At 48.7% G+C, this 23,255-nt stretch overlaps 1 protein-coding gene across 1 annotated transcript in view; it reads left to right on the top strand.

Moving 5' to 3' along the window:
- Positions 1-2,563: 2,563 nt before the first annotated feature.
- gabbr1b (gamma-aminobutyric acid (GABA) B receptor, 1b) overlaps positions 2,564-23,255 on the top strand; it is a 282,459-nt gene continuing 261,767 nt past the window's right edge. The window contains exon 1 of the mRNA XM_063048134.1: positions 2,564-3,831. The gene's annotated coding sequence lies outside the window, so the exon portion shown is untranslated. The remainder of the gene's footprint in view (positions 3,832-23,255) is intronic.

Below are 23,255 nucleotides of genomic sequence, written 5' to 3'. Positions count from 1 at the left end.
TAAATTACAAGAGCAGAAAGGACAAGTTACTCTGCCCCTAACCTGCTGGCCTCAATGTTCTGATGGGATAGCTCGATCTTTTCTATCACTGGTTCATCCTGCAGTCAGTGACTTGCCTTCCGTCGCCTCGCCTCATCCACAAGACACAGGTCAGAAGTCATAGAGCACTACAGCACAGAAACAGGACCTTTGGCTCATCTAGTGGGTACTAACCTGCTCTGCCAAGTTGCATGTAGCTGCACCCAGAGCATATCCCTCCAGCCCCTTTCCATCCAGAGTGGTGGGACAGTCCATCCGTCAGGACGAGAGCAGAAACAGTGAGATGGTGTTGGATGCTACAACAAGGTGGTACTCGATAGAATCTGCTCCTTGCACATCCAATTCAACAACTTTGCCCAGTACCTCCACTCCATCTGCCAAAAACTGAACTTCCCAACATTTTAACTCCGACTCCCATTCCCGTTCCAACATGTCAGCCCACGCCCTCCTCTTGTGTCACGATGAGGCCACCCTCAACGTGATGGAGCAGCACCTTATAATCTGTCTGGGCAGCTTCCAACCTGATGGCATGATTATCCATTTCTTCTTCTGGTGAAACAAACCCCTCTTCTCCTATTCCCCACTCTGGCCCCTTACCTCTTCTCAGCTGCCTATCACCTCCCCTGGGTCCATCCTCCCTCCCTTTCTCCTATGGTCCTCTCTCCTCTCCTATTAGATTCCTTCCTCTCCAGCCTTTTGCCTTTCTTGGCTTCACCTATCACCTGGCTAATCTCCTTCCCCTTAACCTCTGTCTTCTTGTTCTGCTGGTTTCCCCCTTCCTCTCCAGTCCAGGGGGAGGGTCTCGGCCCCAAAACATCAAATGTTCGTTCATTTCTGTGGACGCTGCCTGATCTGCTGAGCTCCTCCAGCATTTTGTGTCTGTGTCTGTTGTTTTGGATTTCCCAGCACCTGCAGGTTTTCTAGTGTTTCTGTAATACTTGTTCGATTCTTTTAAATCTATATTCTCTGCCTCCGGGTTTAAATAAGTGGCTGGCTAGCTGATTCAAAGGGCCAGATTCTGCACTGTATCTCAATAAATAGATAAATGAATAGAGGGACGGATAGATAGATGAATGAATAAATACATGAAAAGAGAAAGAAAAAAGGCAAGAAAGAACATTATTCTGAATTCTGTTCACAAACAAGGGAGAATCTGCAGATGCTGTACTTTTTTTTCCATCGATGCTGCCTGGCCTGCTGAGTTCCTCCTGCATTTTGTGTGTGTGTGTTGCTGAATTCTGTTCATTATTCTCTGCACCCCCCCCCCCCCGCGGACACTCTCCTGTCTCCCCTCCCCCATCAGGTGGAAGATAAGCACTTACCAAGGACAGCTTCTATCCCCGGCGTTGTAAGAACGGTTCCCGAGTAGGAGAAGTTGGACTCTTGACCTCACGGTCTAGCTCGTTACGAACGCGCACCTTATTTTCTGCCTGCACTGCACTCTCTCTCTAATCTGCACAGTTATTGATTTATCTTCTACTACCTCAATCCACCACATAATGATCTGCGTGAACAGGTTTTTCACTAGTTTTGACAATAATACACCAGCACCAATACCACCTCCAGCGCGAAACTTGAAAGGCCTCTGGGACAGAGCAGCCCCCTTGGTTGGCATCCTGTCAACTGCCCTCAGCAATCGCCCCCTCCACCTCGAGCGACAGTGCGCGTAGTGTGTGGCATCCACAACACAGTCTGCACTTACTCGTCTAGGTCAACTCCAGCAGGACCTCCTCGCTCGCAACCTCTTCCACCCATCCTGATTTGGAAATACACCCTCCTTGTCATCGGGTCCCGAATCCTGAAACCTCTCTTAATTTCAAGCACAGCCCGAATCCATTCACCAGAAGGACGGCAATGGCGGAAGAAGGCAGCTCGCCGCCACCTTCTCGGAGGCATGAATGAATAATTTAAACATCTCTGTCTCTCTATCATTCCGGCCCGTCCTGTCCCTAGTTTACCTTACCAAGTACATTCCCAATCTCCCCGTCTCTGTCATGCCGTTTTCTTTGCCGTTCAGTGTCTCTCTCGGGACATTTCCAGAGCGTTTTATCTGGGCTAATTTTGTGTTTTTTTTAAAAATCACGCACAGCGCTGGGAACAAAGGCGGCTCAACCTACACGAAAAGGTGGAAGGACGAAGTGCGACCGGCACTAGGACCTAGAGGTTGCTAATGAAAAGAGTGCACATAGAACATAGAGCTTTACAGCAACAAGCCCTTTGGTCCCACTCTGTGGCGAGCAGGATGCAAAATTAAACGAACCCTTTCTGCCTGAATTTGAGCCAAGCAAAAAGATCAAAGCTGGTGAGCGCTAAAACCCGGCTAATGTCAATCGCTAAAAGGCTGATATCACCATTAGCCACGCGAAAAAAACAACGTGAGCGACGGGAGTGAAGGGTGCTAAACGGTGAACCATCAGCACAGTCGGCATAACAAGGTGAGCACTAGGACCCGGCGGCGATTGATGTAGACAGTCGAAGTACAAATAGCATGATTAGCGACCCGCGGGGTGTAACCTGGAGAGCGCTAGGACCCGACAGCGCAGGGGCCATGCATTTGATTGATTGACTCTTTCCCACTTGCCTGGCCCAGTGAAACACCTCACAACCTCGATCAATCCATCATAAATACCCAGCTCTGAAACAAAATCAAGCCAGTCAGCTTTTTAATGTGAAATTAATTTTAAAAGGGAGAACGGATTCGGGGATGACCTATTGCAACCGAGGAGGCAAATTTTGGATTTATCTCCGCAAAGAGGATTAGAGACGCGCTCATCCGGCACCTTCCACCGAACGAACAATTGCGGAATCCAGGTGTACACGTCGAGCGGAGATTTCTCCTGCAAGCAATTAAGATCTGGCGGCTCTGCGTTCATTTGCGGGCTCCGAGAGCGGGCGGGAGCGGAGAGGGAGAGAGGGGTGTGTGGAAAGAGGGGAAGAGAAGGAAGGAGGGAAGGGAAAGAGAGAACGAAAGAAGGAGTGAGGGAAGAGAGAGGGAGAGGGAGGGAGAAGCGAAAAAAAAAAGAAAAATATCACTTCTCCTCCCGGCAGAAGTATGAACAGTTGGTTGGAGAAGCCGGGTACCCCGTCTGATAGTATCGGCCAGTGAATTTTAAATCCGGCAGTAGCGAGGGATAATATATAGACTTTATGTTTATATATTATTAAACATAACAGCAGAGGTGCGGGAGGGAAGGGAGACATTTCCTTCAGAAACGCCCACCCCACGGCTGGCTGAGACTGACAGGACGGTTCCTAAAACTGACCCGCTCTCCTTTCTACCCTCCTTGACAATCTCGACACACTCCCCACCCCCCACCCCCAAACCGAGGGGGACCCAGCTGTCAAAACCAAAGCGGGGTGTGTGAAAGATTCCGGGATTTTTATTTTGGCGTGTGTGTGTTTTGGGGCGGGTACGGAGAGAGGGTTATCGTTGAATCGGATGCTTTACGCCGGGAATGTGAGAATTGAAGGCTGCCGTCCCGGACTCTCGCCCTCTTCGCACCCCGACTTCAGAGGGGGACCTGCTCGCTTCTACCTCCCTCCCGCTGTGAAATCTCACAGGAGGACCGCCTGTCCTCGGATCGTGGACTCCGCAACCATCCGACAAGGGAGGGGGAGAACATCGGATTCATTCGCATCTCATCCATCCTTCTCTCCCACCACCCCTCCCCGTAAGTCCCCTTCCCAATTCCATTGACCCCCGGTGCTGTTCGAACCGGCCTCCTCGCTGTCAGGAAGGAGCCTGGCCCATCAACGCCGCGGCAAGCGACAGGATACCGCCGACCAACCCCGGTGAGTACTGACGACACCCGCCCAGTCCCCGCTCCCATTTATCATTTTGTCTTGAATTTTATACTTTGCAAAGCAGAAATCCGTTCTGTGCACAAGCTGACTGCCTGCAACTATTCCCGCCCCCCACCCCCCGTATATGTGTTTTACAGAGTAATGGTGTTCTCCATAGAGATTTCGAGCGATGTTTATACTCGCCGCGTTCTGGGCGGGTTAGGAAGCAGCCTAGCGTGTTGTGTGTGTGTGAGTGTGAGTGTGTGTGCGTGTGTGTGTGTGAGTGTGAGTGAGTGTGTGTGAGTGTGAGTGTGTGTGTGTGAGTGTGTGTGTGTGTCTGTGTGAGTGTGTGTGTGTGTGTGTCTGTGTCTGTGTGTGTGTGTGTCTGTGTGAGTGAGTGTGTGTGTGTGTCTGTGTGAGTGTGAGTGAGTGTGTGTGAGTGAGTGTGTGTGTGTGTGTGTGCGTGCGTGTGTGTGTGTGTGTGCACCGGGAGCCGGCAGCCGGCAGCCGTGTGTAATGAAGGATGGAGACAAGGGGCGGATTGTTCTTGCTCCGGATTTTTTTTTTGCAGGTTCGTTCATATTTTCCTCATCTTTAGAGATTCACACCTTTCCGCGGTTAACCCTCGGAGCGCCGGTGTAAAAGGTTAGAAAACAGGCGGAGAATTAAATGTTTTGTTTAAAAAAAACTCTCAAGTGGTTTCTGAGCGAGTTCTTATCACCCTGACCTGGGTCCGAACTCTCCAGAATTATTCACACAATAACCCCCACCACTGGGCTGCCTTGGCCGCTTCAGCACTAACTCAGCGTGTATTTTATATAAATGTTATCAAGCCGGCTAACACATGTCGCTGGGGGTTTGTTGCTGAGAGATTCGAATACCCGACCGGGGAGAAAGGCAAAATAAAACATCAGGGCGTCTGTTAGATCGTCACGGACCGGTACACGCACAGGATGACAGGCTGGGGGGGGTGAGTTACTGGCTCGTATCGAATCCAGGATCCCCGGGAGTGAATTACAGACTGGGATCTAATCTCAGATCCCTGGGAGTGGCTGGGATCTAATCCGGCGGTTCAGGGGGTTTATGTCCAGAATCTCAGATCCCCGGGAGTGAGTTACAGACTTGAAGCCAGTCCAGGGATTAGGGGATTGGAATCTCATATCCCGGGGAGTAAATTACAGACTGAGATCTAATCCAAGGGTTCAGGAGGTTTATGTGTAGAATATCAGATCCCCGGGAGTGAGTTACAGATTTGGATCTAATCCAGGGATTCAGGGGGTTTGTCTGCAGAATCTCAGATCCCTGGGACTGAATATACAGGTTGGGACTGAATATACAGTTAAGGACTGAACATACAGGCTGTGATCGAATCCAGGGGCTCGGGGGAATGAATATTGAAAAAACTTGGATTGGAGTATAATTGTGATATTCCCTAAAATCACACTTCACTGTTAGATTTCAGCGAGTGAATTGCTGGCTGGGATCTGATCAAAATGCTGTGGTCGCCGCAATGGTGAGAGTGAGTCAGTGACTGGAATCTGTTGCGGGGGTCTGGTGGCTTTGATGGATTTGAGGCAGAATTGTAATTACTGAATCATCCGTCACCCTGTGCATCTCCGCCCGGTTTACAACTACACTCGGGTTTTAAGTGGACCTCAATGTTGGCACCATTGCTTTGAAGTGGGGAAGCCTGGCTTTCTGAGAGGCGTGTGGCCGGCGCGGTAACGTGCCATAGAGATAAAATGTCAGATGTGTCCATGTAGATCGGGTTCCACGGGCCGAATGTCCTGACTCTCCTCCTCGTGGAGGCTGGCTAAGTGGCTGATGTGGTGGGACTTCTTCGGCGAGAGGGCGGTGAATCGGTGGAATCCATCACCACGGGCGGCTGTGGAGGCCAGGTCGTTGGGTATTCTTTAAAACGGAGGTTGATAGGTTCTTGATTAATCAGGGTGTCAAGGGGCAGGAGAATGGAGTTGAGAGGGATAATAAATCAGGGATAATGGTGGAGCAGGCCTGACAGACCCAGCGGCCTAGTTCTGCTCCAATGTCCGGTCTTATGGGTGATCCAGACCCGAAGGTACTGAGGCAGAGTTGCTGAGGTCTGGGAGCAGCACCCCAGGTGTGATGGCAGCAGCTGTTTCACCCCAGAGTACTCCATCTGGAGCGAGGACTCTCCAAAGCACAGGGTCATACTTCCCCCACCCGCAGGGAGTTCCACTTTGAAACCCTCCTGGGCGGGTTCCGAGTGTGTGGCAGGGTGGTGGGTCAGCAGACAGAGCTTCTGTCTTGCCGAGCCAGAGACCCGGGTCCGACCCGAGCTGCCAGCGCGGTCTCCATGTGGAGTTTGCACGTTCTCCCTGTGACTGCGTGGGTTTCCCCCAGATGACCCAGTTCCCTCCCACATCCTGGAGCCCTACGGGTCGGGTAGTTAACTTTGCTCATTTGTCTGAATCAGAAGGAAAGCCACAACATGGCCCATGACCTTCCAAATTTGGCCTGTATCCCTCTCAACCCCTTTTTATCCATGTAGCTGAACACCCGCCTTTTAAATTAGATTAGATTCAACTTTATTGTCATTGTGCCAAGTACAGATACAAATGCAGTTAGCATCTAACCAGAAATGCAAAGAATAGTGTTATTTACAAAATAACTGCGAATAAAAAAAGTGCTACAGCACACAAATATAAAAGTACTGAGACAGTACAATACGGGTGCAATACTGCTTAGCGCTGTGATGTGAGGTTCAGCAGGGTCACAGCCTGAGGGAAGAAGCTCTTCCTGTTCCTGCTAGTGAGGGAGAGGAAGCTCCTGTAGTGCCTACTGGAATGGAGAAGAGTAAAAAGTCCATGCTTAGGGTGAGATGCATCCCTGATAATGCTTTTCGCCCTGCCCAGGCAGCGTTTATGGCAGATGTTCTCAATGGTGGGAAATACTCCTCAGGCAGCTCGTACCACCTACCCACCACCCTACGTGCAAAAATTAAAAAAAGGTCCCTGTTAACTCTTCCCCCTCTAGTGTAGCGGTGAGTGTAACGCACTACAGTGCCAATGACACGGGTTCATTTCCTGCTGTCAGGAGTCTGGATGTTCTCCCTGTGACAGCATGGGTTCCCCCCACAATTCTGAAGATGTACGAGGTGCGGTTGGCAAGTTGTGGGCATGCCACATTGACAGTGACCCCTGCGGGCTGCCCCCACCACACGTTTGGATTGTGTTGGCCATTGATGCAAATGATGCACTTCGCCAACACAGGAAGTCTGCAGATGCTGGGAAATCCAAAGCAACACACACAAAATTGCTGCAGGGACTCTGCAGGTCAGACAGCATCCACAGAAATGAATAAGCAGTTTGGGAATGAAAAGGGAGGGGGAGGCGACAGAATAGAAGGGTTGGGGGAGGGGAAGGAGGCCAGCTGATGGTGATAGGTAGGTGGGAAAGGTCAAAGGGCCAGAGGAGAATTAAGCTGATAGGAGAGGAGAGTGGACCATGGGAGAAAGGGAAGGAGGAGGGGACCCAGGGGGAAGTAATAGGCAGGTGAGAAGAGGTAAAAGATCAGAGTGGGGAATAGAGGAAGAGGGGTGGGGAAATTTTTTTACCGGAAGGATGCATGTTTCACTATTTCAAGATACCTGTGATAAATAACAGTGATCTAATCTTTAATCTTTAAACCGTCTGCTCTGGTTTCCTCGGTCAGTGGGTTAGCTTGCCGCTGTGAAGTAACCCTGATGTGTGTGGGGTGGTGGAATCTGTGGTGGCTCTGCAGGGCAGAGGGGCTGCTCCTGCCCCCTATCTCGATGAGCCGCCAGTTTCTGACCTAAGAAAGTATGTGCCGACGTTGGAGAGGGTTCACAAGGGGGTCGCGAGAATGAGTCCGGGAATGAAAGGGTCACCAAACGAGGGCCAGTTGATGGATCTGGGCCTGTACTCACTGGAACTCAGACGAATGAGGGGGAAACTCGTTGAAACCTATCAAGTGTTGAACAGTCAAGATAGAGCCGATGTGGAGAGGATGTTTCCTATAGTGGGGGAGGCTAGGACCAGAGGGCACTGCCTTGGAATAGAGGGACATCCATTTAGAATGAATGAGAAGGAATCTCTTTAGCCAGAGAATGGCTAAAAGGTGTGGAATATGTTGCTGTGGAGGCCAAGTCTTTATGTATTTTTAAGGCAGAGGTTGATAGGTTTTTGACTGGACAGGGCATGAAGGGATATGGGCGGAAGGCAGGAGATTGGGGCTGAGAGGGAAATGAATCAGCTACAATGAGATGGTGGAGCAGACCTGATGGGCCAAATGGCCTAATTCTGCTCCTATATCTTATGGTAAATGCCACACAACGGCAAAGTGGGTAGCAACACTGTGAGTTGATGGGGAGGATAGAAGAATGGATTCACGTAGGATTAGTGTAAATGAGTGGTGAGCGGATGGAATGGACTTTGTTGGCTGAAGGTCTTGCTGACCTCAGGGTTAAAGTGGTACAGCAGGTGGACACGGAGACCCGGGTTCGATCCTGACCTCCGGCGCTGCCTGTGGGTGGAATCGTCTCCGGTTTCATCCCACATCCTGGATGTGTGGGTTGGCAGGTGCCTGTAAATTGTCCCTGGGTGGGTGGGTGGGTGGTGGGGAGATCAAAGGGGCATACAAAGGAGAGCAGGTTACCGGGACCAAACAATGTGATTGATAGGGTTTCTCAGAGACCAGGCATCGACTCGCTGGGCTGAACGAGCTGCTCCCAATGTCGACCGTGAGAAAACAGATAGAAGCATCCCATTTCTAGTTCCCTGTAACCTGCTCTCTGTTGCCTGCCCTTTTGATTTCCCCACCGCTCACACACTCTCACTCTCACTCTCCCAGGGGCAATTTACAGCGGTTAATTCACCTACCAACCCACAGGTCCAGGACGAGCTGCCAGAGGAGGTGACTGAGTCAGGGAGAATCGTACCACTGCAGAAACACTTGGACAGGTAGACGGAGGGACTGGAGGGGTATGGGCCGATTACAGGAAATTGAGTTGGCTGGGTGGTCACAACGGGCATGTATCCTGTGATGCTCTGTGACGTTGACGACCTGTCTCAAAGTGCGTCTCCTCCTGTCTTTTCACTATTTCATAATTATATTTTATTCATGATACCCAGTAAATGCAATTGGTGAACATCTGTCTCTTCGTTCCCGGACCATCTAATCAATGAACTTATGCATTTCCCGTTTCTGATTTAATCAGTACGCCCATGAAGCATTTGAGAGGCTGCTCCTCAGTTCCCAGCCTCTCAGTGTCCAGAGGCATCCGAATCAAACTGTGTGTGTGTGTGTCTCACTCAGTAGAAGTGAGCAAGTGTGTGCAAACTGTTAAACAGAATGATGAGTGAGTGCACACAAGAACCCAGAAACAGGGCTTTGGTCAGGTAGCATGTTGAATATTGTGAGCAGTTCTGAGCCCCTGTCCAAGGACAGATGTGCTGGCTCGGAGAGGGTCTAGTGGAGGTTCTCAAGAATGATCCCAATGATGTAAGGGTTAACATATAAGGAGTGTTGGGATTAGTGAAGCATGGACTCGATGGACTGAAGGGCCTGTTTCTGTGCTGTCTGACTCCAATTCTAGCAGAGCAAAGTAAGAAATCCAGGTGCTGGAAATCTGAAATAGATCAAAAGTTGTTGGGAGTCTGGACAAACGTGTGGTACCCACAAAGTACTGGAGGAACTCAGTAGGTCAGGCAGCATCTGCGGAGGGAAATGACCAGTCAACGTTTCAGGCCGAGACCCTTTGTGTGCGTCTCTCATGATTATTAGCATCTGAGGATCTCTTGTGTTTATAAATAAACTTGGGTTGTTTTATCTGGAGGGGCAGAGGCTGAGAGAAGACCTGAAGATAGAGGCTTATAAGATTACGACAGACCCAGAGTGTGTGTTTCCGAGGGTCGTAATGTCTAATACTTGAGGGTTTATATTTAAGGTGAGAGGGGGTAGGTTCAGAGATGTGTGAGGCAACTTTATTTTACATAGAGTGGTGAGTGCTGGAAGGCATTGCCAGGTGTGCTGGTGGAGGCAGATACACGAGAGGTGTTTAAGAGGCAATTAAATAAGCAGATGAATGTATAGAGAAAGGGGGATATAGAGATTATGGAAATGGAAGGGACTAGTTTGGTCAGGCTTGTAATTACGCCTGAATTAGATCCTGTAGACTGAGTGAGCTTGGGCTGTTCTCTTTGGGGCAAAGGAGGATGAGAGGTGATGATAGAGGTGTACAAAGTGTTAAGAGGCATAGATCGAGTGGTCAGTCTGAGACGTTTTCCCAGCAAGGAATGGCTAATACAAGGGCCATACTGATTGGAGGAAACTTTAGAGGAGAATGTCAGAAGCAAGTTCTTTACAACAAATTTCCTGACTTATGCTGGTGATATTACACCTGATTCTGAGAGTGATGTGTGTTTGGAATGTCACGTCAGGCGTGGCGGGAGAGGCAGATACATTAGGGACATTTAAGAAACTCTTAGATAGTCACACAGATGATTGAAAACTGGAGAGTTATTTAGGAGGGATTGAACTTCGAATACATAGAATGATACAGCTCAGGAACAGGCCATTCGGCCCACAATGTTGTGCCCGACTGGCTAAAAAGCAATTCAATTATACCCAAACACCAATCCCTCCTACCTGCACAATGTCCATATCCCTCCATCTTCCTCATGTGCCTATCTGAATGTCTCTTAAAAGCCTCTAATATAGTTGCCTCTACCACCATACCAGGCAGTGCATTACAGGCATCCACCACTATCTGAGTAAAAAAACTTACCCCTCACTAGAGAGTCCCTCTTAACAATAAGTACTCCTGTCTGAGTACTGTTGGGGGTGGGGGGGCGGCCTACCTGGGGGAAGCAACAGTGGACGTGCCTCTGGCACAGAGTCTGGCGCTGTGGCTCAGAAGGGTAGGGAAAGAAAGAGGATGGCAGCAGTGATAGGGAACTCTATAGTTAGGGGGTCAGACAGGAGATCCTGTGGACACAGGAAAGAAACACGGATGGTAGTTTGCCTCCCAGGTGCCAGGGTCCGGGATGTTTCTGATTGCATCCTCGGTATCCTGAAGTGGGAAGGAGAACAGCCAGAGGTAATGGTATATATTGGTACCAATGACATAGGTAGGAAAAGGGAGGAGGTCCTGAAAACAGACTGCAGGGAGTTCGGAAGGAAGTTGAGAAGCAGGACTTCAAAGGTAGTAATCTCGGGATTACTGCCTGTGCCACGTGACAGTGAGAATAGGAATAGAATGAGGTGGAGGATAAATGCGTGGCTGAGGGATTGGAGCAGGGGGCAGGGATTCAGATTTCCGGATCATTGGGACTTCTTTTGGGTCAGGAGTGACCTGTACAAAAAGGACAGGTTGCACTGAATCCGAGACGAACCAATATCCTAGTTTGCTAAGGCTACTGGGGAGAGTTTAAACTAGAATTGCTGTGGGGTGGGAACTGAACTGAAGTGACGGACAAAGGGGTAGTTTACTCACAAATAGAGAAAGCTTGGAGACAGTGTGAGAGGGAGGATAGGCAGGTGATAGAGAAGGGACGCGCTCAGACTGATGGCTTGAGATGTGTCTATTTTAATACAAGGAGTATCATGAACAAAGTGAATGAGCTTAGAGCATGGATCAGTACTTGGAGCTATGATGTTGTGGCCATTACAGAGACTTGGGTGGTGCAGGGACAGGAATAGTTACTTTGAGTGCCAGGATTTAGATGTTTCAGAAAGGACAGGGAGAGAGGCAAAAGAGGTGGGGGCGTGGCACTGTTGATCAGAGATAGTGTCATGGCTGCAGAAAAAGTGGACGTCATGCAGGGATTGTCTGCTGAATCTCTGTGGATGGAGGTTAGAAACAGCAAGAGGTCAATAACTCTACGGGGTGTTTTTTATTGACCACCCAAAAGTAACAGGGACATCGAGGAGCAGATAGGGAGACAGATTCTGGAATGATGTAGTAATAACGGGGTTGTCATGATGGGGGATTTTAATTCCCCCAATATTGATTGGCATCTCCCTAGAGTGAGGGGTTTAGATAGGGTGGAGTTTGTTAGGTGTGTTCAGGAATGCTTCCTGACATCGTATGTAGATAAACCCACAAGAGGAGAGGCTGTACTTGATCTGGTATTGGGAAATGAACCTGGTCAGGTGTCAGGTCTCTCAGTGGGAGATTATTTTGGAGATAGTGATCATAATTCTATCTCCTTTACCATAGCATTGGAGAGAGATAGGAACAGAAAACTAGGAAAGCCTTTAATTGGAGTAAGGGGAAATATAAGGCTATCAGGCAGGAACTTGGAAGCATAAATTGGGAATGGATGTTCTCAGGGAAATGTGGCAAATGTTCAGGGGATGTTCTGTATAGGTACGTTCCAATGAGACATGGAAATGATGGTAGGGTACAGGAACTGTGGTGTACAAAGGCAGTTCAAAATCTAGTCAAGAAGAAAAGAACAACTTATGAAAAGTTCAAAAAACTAGGTAATGATAAAGATCTAGAAGATTATAAGGCTAGCAGGAAGGAGCTTAAGAAAAAAATTCAGAGAGCCAGAAGGGGCCGTGAGAAGGCCTTGGTGAGCAGGATTAAGGAAAACCCCAAGGCATTCTACAAGTTTGTGAAGAGCAAGAGGATAAGGTGTGAGAGAATAGGATCAATCAGTGTGACAGTGGGAATGTGTGAATGGAACTGGAGGAGATAGCAGAGGTTCTTAATAAATACTTCAGTATTCACTGCGGAAAGGGACTTGCAGTGGACTGAAAAGCTTGAGCATGTAGATATTAAGGACGAGGATGTGCTGGAGCTTTTGGAAAGCATCAAGTTGGATAAGTCACTGCGACAGGATGAGATATACCCCAGGCTACTGTGGGAGGCGAGGGAATAGATTGCTGAGCCTCGGGCGATGATCTTTGCATCATCAATGGGGACAGGAGAAGTTCTGGAGGATTGGAGGGTTGCAGATGTTGTTCCATTATTCAAGAAAAGGAGTAGAGATAGCCCAGGAAATCATTGACCAGTGAGTCTTACTTCACTGCTTGGTAAGTAAGCTTGGAAAAATAGAGGGCTAAGGGTAACCCTAGGTAATTTCTAAAGTAAGTACATGTTCGGCACAGCATTGTGGGCTGCAGGGCCTGAATTGTGCTGTAGGTTTTCTATGCTGCTATGTTTCTATCCCCTTTGAACCTGTCCTCTCTCACTTTCAATGCATACCCTCTGGTATTAGACACTTCAACCCTGGGAGACAGATCCTCCCTGTCCACACTGTCTATGTCTCTCATAATCTTATAACTTCTATGATTATGAAGACACATAGTCCTCTTTTATTGTCATTTAGTAATGCATGCATTAAGAAATGATGCAATATTTCCTCTGGTGTGATATCCCAAAACACAGGACAGACCCAGACTGAAAAAACTAACAAAACCACATAATTATAACATATAGTTACAACAGTGCAACAATACCATAACATGATGAAGAAGTCCATGAGCACAGTAAAAGTTCAAAGTCTCTCAAATGTCCCACATCTCACGCAGACGGGAGAAGGAAGAAAAACTCTCCCTGCCATACCGACCACAGTCCCGACTCTGAGTTGTCCAAAAACTTCAAGTCTCCGATCAGCTCTCCGACACCGAGTACCAAGCGCCATCTCTATCTGAACGATTTGACCTCAATCTCGGTCGCCAACAGCAGGCAAAGTCAGGGATTTTGAGGCCTTCCCTCTGGAAGATTCTCGATCGCGTAGTAACAACAGCAGCAAACTTGCGTTTCAGAATTTTCTCCAGATGTTCCTCTGTGCTTTCACGTCTGTCTCCATCAAATCAGAATTGTCCACGGCCCCTATTTAACGGATACGATATCATTTGCACCGGAGGGCTGCGCACGCGTGGCGCACTGCTACCTCTCCTCCTGCTATCAGATCTCTCCTCAGCCTCTGACGCTCCAGAGAAAGCAACCCAAATTAATTCAATCTCTGGTGATAGCACTTGCCCTCTAAACCAGTCCTGGTCCTGGTAAACCTCTTCTGCACCCTCTCCAAAGCCTCAACATCCTTCCTATATTGGGGCAACCAGAATACTCCAGATATGGCCTAACCAGAGTTCTGTAAAGCTGCAATAAGAGGTCAGCACAACACAGTGGGCCAAAGGCCTGTACTGTGGTGTCATGTTCTACATACTAGTGTAAGTAAGTTGGTATGAACTATGGGCTGAAGTTTGATATTCTGCATTTGATATTCTGGAAGCTGTGTGATCGAAGCAGAGCTCATTTCTCAATACCCTCTGCAGTGGCCTTGGGAGATCCTCAGCTGTGTCACAGCTGATGCAATCAAGCAACTGTTTTTACCTCTTAAAATATATTTTATTTGCAATGCGTGCAGTGAATACAGTTGGGAGCCATCTCTCTCCACATTCATTATATCATCCAGTCAACTCATCTCTACACAATGCATCAAGGCCTCTTCTATTTTCTCCTAGATCAATGCACCCGTGAAGCATCTGAGAGCCTTTTATTCCTCAGGGTCTAGTAATGGCCAGACGCTGGGACAGTCCGTAGCCAGACGTTGGGTCTGTCCGTGGCCGGACGCTGGGACAGCCCGTGGCCGGACGCTGGGTCAGCCCGTGGCCGGACGCTGGGACAGTCCGTGGCCGGACGCTGTGTCAGACCATGGCCAGACACTGGAACCCACAGAGCCTTTGCTCAGTATGTCAGTGTGTTGCTCAGCTCGTACTCCTGCCTGGAGTGTGCCATTCGGCAACTTTCTCTTACAGACAGCTCCTTGCGTTGGGAGACCAGCACATTTCTTTTAAAAAGGTTATATTTGTTTGTCACGTCTATATCGACATATACAACGAAAGGTGTTGCCTCGCGTCGGGGGATTGTGCTGGGGGCAGCCCACACTCCTGGCACCAACATCGCATGCCCACGTCTCCAACCCTCACCCTAACCGTACGGTCTCTGACATGTGGGAGGAAACCAGAGCACCCGGAGGAAATCCACGCAGACAGGGGAGAAGATCCAATGTTAAAAGCAAATGGATGATCGCTGATGAGTGAGTCTTTCACTCAGTTGCCGATCGTCCACAGCAGGGCCCACAAAGCACTGGGGGAGCTCACCAGGACGGGCAGCATCTACGGAGGGGAATATACAGCCGACGTTTCTGGCCGAGACCCTTCCCCAGGACTGGAAAGCCAGAATGAGAAGGTGGGGGTAGGGGAAGGAGGACAAACTGACAGGTGACAGGTAAAACCAGGGGCGAGGAAAGGTAGGGGAGAGGGGGAGGTGAGTAGCTGGGAGGTGATAGGTGGAACCAGGTGAGGGGGATGGTGGGGGGGGAGGGGGAGGTGAAAGGTTGAACCAAGTGAGGGGGAAGGTGGGAGGGGAGGGGGAGGTGAAAGGTGGAACCAGGTGAGGGGGAAGGCTGGGGGGGAGGGGGAGGTGGAATCAGGTGAGGGGGATGGTGGGGGTGAAGTTGGAAAGTGACAGGTGGAATCAGGTGAGGGGGATGATGGTGGGGAGGGGGAGGTGATAGGTGGAACCAGGTGAGGGGGAAGGCTGGGGGGAGGGGGAGGTGGAATCAGGTGAGGGGGAAGGTGGGGGTGAAGTTGGAAAGTGATAGGTGGAATCAGGTGAGGGGGTTGATGGTGGGGAGGGGGAGGTGATAGGTGGAACCAGGTGAGGGGGATGGTGGGGGGAGGGGGAGGTGGAATCAGGTGAGGGGGAAGGTGGGGGGGGAAGGGGGGTGAGGTGGGAAGCTGGGAGGAGGTAGGTGGAAGAGGGAAAGGGCTGCAGAAGCGGGAATCTGACAGGGGAGGGCAATGGATCCTGGGAGAAAGGGAAGGAGCTGATTTTCCAGCAACACCCGACTGCCTCTGTGTTAATGCGGCCTGATCTTCTGAGTTCCTCCGGCATTTTGTGTCTTTTGCCTTCTTGGCTCTCGTACTCAGTGCCCCAACCATGCCGTACACCTTCTTTACCACCCTCTCCAGTTGTGTGGCCAATGTCGGAGAACCACAGACTTTGTCCCCAAGACCCCTCTGTACATCAGTGTTGTTAGCAGCCCTGCCATGGTACGTCCGTCTCACATCTGACCTCCCAAAGTTGGCCCAGATTAACCTCCTTCTCCTGAACAGCCCCCGCATGGTTCAAAGGGCAGTAAATACCCTCCTGCAGATCAGGGGTTAGTTGAAGCTGGGCAATAAACCAGGATCAAATCAGGTTTATTATCACCGATATATGTCAAGAAATATGTTTATTTGTGACAGCAAGGTTCAAAGTAACTTTACTATCAAAGTATACCGCATACAACCCCAAGATTCGACTTCTTGCAGGCAGCCACAAAGCCAAGAAACACAAAATTCACACAAACCGCACCCCCAACACACAGCCACCAATTCAATGGGTGAAAAGGAAAGAACTAATCGTGCAAACAATGAAAAAAGCAAGCAAATAATCCCAAGAACATGAACCGCAGTACAGTGCAAACCCTAAAAACAATCTTTAGTTACAGTAAGAATGAATGAGTGAATAAAGATAGAGGATGTGAAAGGTGAATGGTGGGCTCACGGACCATTCAGCAATCTGGTGGCAGAGGGGAAGAATCTGTCCGGAAAATGTTGAGTGTGGGTCTCCAGGTTCCTGTACCTCCTCTCTGACGGCAGAGGTGAGAACAGCACATGTCCTGGATGGTGAGAGTGCTTCGTGATGGATCTGACCTTCTTTTGAGGCATCTCCTTTTGAGGCTGGGAGGGTTGTGCCCGTGAAGGAGCTGGTTGACTCTTTCGACCCTGTGCATTGGAGGCTATGGAGCTCTCGGTCAGAATGCTGTCCACTTGCAGAAAATGTCCCCAAATCCTTACGAAGTGCAGACATACCAGAACAGGGACAGGCCCTTTGGCCCATTGCGACCGTGCTGACCGTCAAACCACCCATTTACACCAGTCCTTCTTCACTCCCTTTCTTTTGATCCCCCTCCCCTCGGTTCTACCACCTCACATCCGCACCTGGGGCCAGTTCAGCAGCTAGGGTCAGGTAACCCGCCGACCCGCACGTCTCCGGGACGTGGGAGGAGATCGGAGAGCCCGAGGGGAAACTGCACACACAGAGACAGGGCCGGAGGTCAGGATCGAACCCGGGATCTGGGGCTGTGAGACAGCAGCTCTACCCGCTGCCAAGACCACTTTGTGCTTCCTGGTGAGAAAGTTGTCCTGCGGTTTATGGGGATGCAGAACCCTAAATCCTCCACAGTGAGTTTTGTCACTCTGCTATTGACCATCTCCCCTTCTTAGAAGTGTCAGATCAAAGGCCCCGGAATCTTCTATCCTGGAGGGTTGTTGCGGCCTTAAAAATTTTAATGTTAATGGACTTGAGGGGTGTGGAGAACTGATACAGAAGGGGACCTGAGACCTGGGTGGGAGGGGCAGAACAGTCACAATCACACCGAATGCCGGCACAGGTTAGAGTGGCCTAACCCCACTCCCGTTGTCTGGTGTTCAAAGAGCCGCCTCTCCAAGATTCTGCGAGCTTTGAGAGACTGCTGAAGTGGTAGATTAATCGTCAATTAAGTGGTGTGGAATGTTAGGGCGAGGAATTACTCACATGAGCATCCTTTTAATTTTGGGACTCCCCATGCAAACTCTCCAAACCAATAAAGAAAAAATAAAACTCGGAGCCTCGGCCCAACGACTAGTAAATTGCTATTCAGGGATTTGTTGAATTTAATATATTTTTTTCAGAGATACAGACCAGTAACAGGGCCTGCCGGCCCAATGAAAATGCACCACCCAATTACACAAATGTGACCAATTAATCTGCACGTCTTTGGAAGGTGGGAGGAAACTGGGGAACCTGGGGAAATCCCAGGTGGTCGTGGGGAGAACGTGTTAACCCCGTACAGGTGGCAACCCGTACAACCCGGGTTGCTGCCACTGTTAGAGCGTTATGCTGACCACTACATTACCGCCGACCTTGTTTTGTGGGGATTATCATAGTAGTCGGCCAGTTTCCCATCCCTTGACCCCTCCACGATGGAAATTCCCCTGGTCCCTCTCTCCCCCCTTGACCCCTCCACGATGGAAATTCCCCTGGCCCCTCTCTCCCCCCTTGACCCCTCCGCGATGGAAATTCCCCTGGCCCCTCTCTTCCCCGAGGTGGACCGTTCCTACCTTCCCTGGTATTTTCTAAGCCCCTCCCCCGGCACAGATGCATGCTGCAACTAGTTACACCGTGCGCCATCTCGCACTTTTTGGCGCCCATGTTAACGGGAGGCGCAGGTGTTCCTTACAGAGAGGGTTAACCCTCGCAGCCTCAGGGCTCCACACATCGGCCCTAGTGTCCAGAAGCAATTCTTCCCTCCCTCTCAACAACCATCTGACGCTCTAATTTTGAACCTCATCGCCACAACGGGAAACAGTGGTAAGAGCACAGAAACAGGCCCTTCAGCCCAGCTGGTCTCTGCTGACCAAGATTCCCATTTAAGCTAGTCCCACTTGCCCATGTTTGGTCTGCATCCCTCAAATCCTTTCCTATCCACATACCTGTCCAAATACCTTTTAAGTGTTGTCTCAACCACTTCCTCTGGCAGGTCATTCCATATACTGATCATCTCCTGGGTGAAAATGTTGCCCCTCTGAATCTTATTAAATGTCAGAATCAGAATCAGGTTTATTATCACTGGCATGTGTCATGAAATTTGTTAACTTAACAGAAGCAGTTCAATGCAATATATAATACAGAAGGAAAAAACAAAATAAAATAATAATAAATAACTAAATCAATTACAGTATACGTATATTGAATGGATTAAAAATTGTTCAAAAACAGAAATAATATGTATTATAAAGTGAGGTAGTGTCCAACGGTTCAATGTTCATTTAGGAATCGGATGGCAGAGGGGAAGAAGCTGTTCCTGAATCACTGAGTGTGTGCCTTCAGGCTTCTGTATCTCCTACCTGGTGGTAACAGTGAGAAAAGGGCATGCCCTGGGTGCTGGACGTCCTTAATGATGGACACTGCCTTTCTGAGACACCACTCCCTGATGATGTCCTGGGTACTTTGTATGCTAGTACCCAAGATGGAACCAACTAAATTTACAATTCTCTACAGCTTAAAATAAGTTGAGGTGAACGTGGGATAATCTTATTGGTGCATGCAATATTCTAAGGGGATTTAACAGGGGTATATGTTGAGATAATCTCATGAGTAAAGAGCCTCAAATGAGGGGATTTTCTGTTAAAACAAAGAGTTTCTTGCTCTGGGACAGCTTCTTCCACCAGGCCATCAGACTAATTAATTCATGCTGACACAATTGTATTTCTATGCTTGGTTGACTGTCCTGTTGTACATACTATTTATTATATTGCACATTTAGACAGAGATGTAACGTAAAGATTTTTACTGCTCATGTATGTGAAGGATGCAAGAAATGAAGTCAATTCAATTCAATTATTTAAAAGTACAATAAGTAAGAATTCCTTTGAACAGAAGAAGGTGACTCTCTGGAATATGCTGGGGAACTGCTCACTAAGTATTGTTTGAAGGAACGAGGGGACATGGCCTTAAGATTCAAATGAGTAGGTTTAGAACGAAGCTGAGGAGGATCTGCTTTTCCCAGAGAGCGGTGAATCTGTGGAATTCTCTGCCTAATGAAGCAGTGGAGGCTGCCTCAGTAAATATATTTAAAAGGGGTTGGATAGATTTTTGCATATACATTAAGAGAAAATCTGCAGATGCTGGAAATCTGAGCAACACACACAAAATGCTGGAGGAACTCAGCAGGCCAGGCAGCATCTATGGAAAAGAGTACAGTCGACATTTCAGGCTGAAACCCTTGGGCAGGACTGGAGAGGAAAAGCTGAGGAGTAGATTTGAAAGGTGGGGGGAGAGGAGAGAGAAACGCCAGGCGATAGGTGAAACCTGGAGGGGGAGGGATGAAGCAAAGAGCTGGGAAGTTGATTGGTGAAAGAGACAGAAGGTCATGGAAGAAAGAAGAGAGGAGGGTCACCAGAGAGAGGCGATGGGTGGGCAAGGAGATAACATGAGAGACGGACAAGAGGATGGGAAACGGTGAAGGGGGGAAGCATTACTGGAAGTTTGAGAAATCGATGTTCATGTCATCAGGTTGGAGGCTACCCAAACGGAATATAAGGTGTTGTTTTTCAGGTTGGAGATTTTTTTAGATAGTAGAGGAATTAAGGGTTGTGGGGAAAAGGCAGGTATGTGGAGATGAGTCTATGGTCAGATCAGCCATGATCTCATTGAATGGTGGAGCAGGCTCGATGGGCCGGATGGCCTACTCCTGCTCCTGTTTCTTATGTTCCTATGTCAGGATTGTCGGTGGGGGGGGGGGGGTGTTGAGAGCTGTGGAGATACCGAGGACGAGGCCTGTGGAGATACAGAAACTGAGGCCTGGGGCCAGTCAGCCACCGTGGAAGGTGGGTCAGGTTAGAGGGGCTGAGTGGCCTCCTCCTGCCCCTATTGCCCTGTGTTCTTGTCACCATCAAGCTCCCATGTGCACTGAACCCCTTTACTTCTCCTTGCATTCCCCACACACACTGGAACCCATCACTCACCTTCACACTGGGGCAGCTCGGAGTTGACTGCCTCTTGCAGCCAGAGCTCGGGTCAGGCGACTATCTTCTGCTTTCAGAACACCTTGTACTGTTCATCTGAACTGCCATCATCACCGGTCGTACTTCTTCAGCAACGGTCAAACCAGAGAGAAAAATAGAATCGCCATGGCAACGCCACATTTCTCCTTTTTAAACAAAATTTAATCTTCATCACTGTCAGAGAGTCATAGATTTATACCGCACGAGAACAGGCCCTCTGGCCTAGCTGGTTCCCGCCACCGATCTATGCCAAAGAAAGTAGAGATTAGCCTTATTTATCATTGAACAGTGAAATGCGTCGTCTTACGCCAATGGCCAAGGTGCAGGGGGCAGATCGTCGGTGTCACCCTGACAGCATGCCCACAGTCATGAACTCTAACCTTTATGTGGGGGGAAACCAGAGCACCCGAGGAAACCCGTGTGGTCACAGGGAGGACGCAGACAGCGGCTGGAATTCAACCCCAGTCAGAGATTGTTGGTGTTGTGCTAACCGCTGCAATGCCGTGTCATCCCCTTCGTCCGCGTTTGGCCCATATCCCTCTAAACATTTCCACCTGGGTACCCGTCTTTTAAATGCTGTTCGTGTGCTCTGCTCAAGCACTTCCTCTGCAGCTTGTTCCATAAACTGACCAGCTTCTGGGTGAAATCATTTTCCCTCAGACTCCATTCACAGCAACTTCCTCAGGAGGCTAAACAAATCCAGCCAGTCCCCGTCGGCTCTTGCCAACTCTTGTGGATGCATCACGGCTTGGGGTGGCAACTGCTCGGCCCGTGACCGCAGGAAGCTGCAGGGAGTCGTGGACCCAGCTCAGCAGATCACGGAAACCAGCCTCCCCTCCGCCGGACTCGGTCTGTACTTCTCACCGCCTCTGTAAAGTAGCCAGCAAAATCAAAGACCCCACGCATCCCCGACAATCTCTCTTCTCCTCCCTGCCATCGGGCAGAAAGCACATAGCACCGGGCTCAGGGAGAGCCTTTATCGGATTAATGTCAGGCTCTTGAACATCATCTTGGACAACAAGGTGGACCCTTGGCCTCTCAGACAACGCCGTTACCATCTTGTGCTTATTGGTTGCTTCACAACACCATTTCTGTAGCCGTGCCCACTGTTTTTCTCAATTGTTACTGTTTTACCTTGAATTAACATAATGTGCTGTGTAACTAATAATGTGATCAGACTGAACACTATGCAAGAAAACCTTCTCACTCCATCTCAGTGCCTGTGACAATAAGAAACCGATCACAATTCCCTCTCACCTAAAACATGCCCTCTATTTCTTCAATATCCAACCAAGAATAAAAAGTCTGCGTGCACTCTCCCTCTTTGCCTCTCTCACCGACACTCCCTCATCCACTCACTCTCCCTCACTCACCGACACTCCCTCCTCTTCAAACACTCACTTTCTTTCCTTCACCCACACTCACTCTCTCTCACCCATACTCTACAAAACACACTATCCCACTCTTACACACTGTCACACTCAGTCTCACTCACACCCTGTCTCTCTCACTCACCCCCTCTCCCTCTCCCACACTCTCTGTCATACTCTCTGTCTCGCAATCTCTCTCTCTCACCCACAGTCCCTTCCTCTCTCTCACTGTCCGTCTCACATACTGGAAAGGTGGATAAAGTAGTGTTCAAAAAGTTTCTAATCTGTAAGTATCTGAAAAAGTGTGATCTAGGCAAATTATATTTATTAGACAACTGTTCAAAAGACATAAAACAATCATCCATGAATAAATCACAAAAACATGTTATTCCCTTTGTTTTCCATAAAAGAAAAGCTTGATCAATTCTAGATGGTTGAAAGAAAAAATTAGATATAATAGAACTTGGCAGGATATATTTATTCAATCCAAAGAATTTACGAAATTGAAACCATATTTGTATTGTATGTTTAATTATTGGATTTATCATTTGTTTATTCAATTTAGCAAGTGCAAAGGGAAGCACAACTCCTAGAATAGAAACCAACAAAAAACGCTGTACAAACTCCCGCTCGAGGTTCATCCATCGTGGACACTGAGTTTCATCCAATTGTTGTATCCAAAATGTTAAATATCAAATGTTGATTGCCCAGTAGCAAAATCTAAGATTCGGCAAAGCCAAACCATCATCTTTTTTTGATTTCCGTAAATATTTCTTACTTAACCTGGGATTTCTATTCTGCCATATATATGAAGAAATTTTAGAATAATATCAAAAACAGATTGAGGAATGAAAATTGATACCGCCTGAAATAGATACAAAAATTTAGGTAAAATAATCATCTTAATAGTATTAATTCGACCAATCAAAGATCAGGACAATGGGGACCATTTAGTAAACATTTGTTTAACATGATCAATTAAGGGTAAAAAATTAACTTTAAATAGATCCTTGTACTTCTTAGTAATTACAGTAACTAATCTAATCTAAATGACACTCTCCCTCTCTCCCACACTTGCTCTCTTTCCCACACTCTCTTTCTCTCTCTCTCTTACCCACTCTCTTTCTCACCCTTACCCTCTCTCACCCACACTCTCTCTCTCTCCCCCACACCCTCTCTATCTCACCCATACTCTCTCTCCCACACAGTCTCTCTCACCCACATTCTGTCTCACACTCTCTCCAACAGACTCCCTCTCTCCCACACTCCCTCTCTCCCCACACACCTTCTCTCCCCTCACACTCTCTCTCTCACCCAATCTCTCTCTCACACACTCTTCCTCTCTCACCCACACTCTCCCTCTCTCACCTACACTCCCTCTTACCCACTCCTCTCTCACCAACTCTGTCTGTCCCACACATTCTCTGTCAACCTCTCAATCACTCTGCCTCT

The sequence above is a fragment of the Mobula hypostoma genome, chromosome 5 (genome assembly GCF_963921235.1).
Source record: "Mobula hypostoma chromosome 5, sMobHyp1.1, whole genome shotgun sequence".
NCBI lineage: Eukaryota > Metazoa > Chordata > Chondrichthyes > Myliobatiformes > Myliobatidae > Mobula > Mobula hypostoma.
Note: the sequence above shows the minus strand (reverse complement) of the source record. Positions and strands in the feature narration are given on the sequence as shown.